This window comes from Mandrillus leucophaeus, unplaced genomic scaffold, assembly GCF_000951045.1.
Source record: "Mandrillus leucophaeus isolate KB7577 unplaced genomic scaffold, Mleu.le_1.0 Scaffold60, whole genome shotgun sequence".
Taxonomy (NCBI): domain Eukaryota; kingdom Metazoa; phylum Chordata; class Mammalia; order Primates; family Cercopithecidae; genus Mandrillus; species Mandrillus leucophaeus.
This window is the reverse complement of record NW_012106475.1, coordinates 4,037,009-4,037,541: the sequence shown is the minus strand read 5'-3', so window position 1 is coordinate 4,037,541 and position 533 is coordinate 4,037,009. Positions and strand designations below refer to the sequence as shown.

General features: G+C 43.9%; 1 protein-coding gene across 1 annotated transcript in view; it reads right to left on the bottom strand.

The window, feature by feature from the left end:
• ERO1L (ERO1-like (S. cerevisiae)) overlaps positions 1-533 on the bottom strand; it is a 59,682-nt gene that overhangs the window by 28,402 nt on the left and 30,747 nt on the right. The window lies entirely within an intron of this gene.

The window sequence follows — 533 nt, the reverse complement described above, 5'->3', positions numbered from 1 at the left end:
CTTTGCCTCTTGTTTTTTGGGGGGAACACAATTTACTATTATGTTCACAAAATAAAGAATACAGTTCTGATAACTCATTACTAAACTGCCCACGAATAAAATCTTCAAGGTTTTAAGAAAGTCATGCGGTAAATGGTCAACAGGCACTGTCTTACTTTTCTAATGACGTAAGTGTGGGCATCAGTTTTCTCTTCCATAAAATAAGCAGTTGGACCAAATCACGTGTGTCTAAAGTCCATCCCATGCCATGATGCTAAGAATGCCTGGGAACCTACCAAGTCATAGAAAAAATATTCTGTAATCTCAGCACTTTGGGAAACCGAAGTGGGGATCACGAGGTCAGGAGTTTGAGACCAGCCTGACCAACATGATGAAACTCTGTCTCTACTAAAAATACAAAAAAAATTAGCCGAGCATGGTAGCACGCGCCTGTAATCCCAGCTACTCAGGAGGCTGAGGCAGGAGAATCGCTTGAACCTGGGAGGCGGAGGTTGCCATGAGCCCAGACCATGCCACTGCACTCTAGCCTGGGT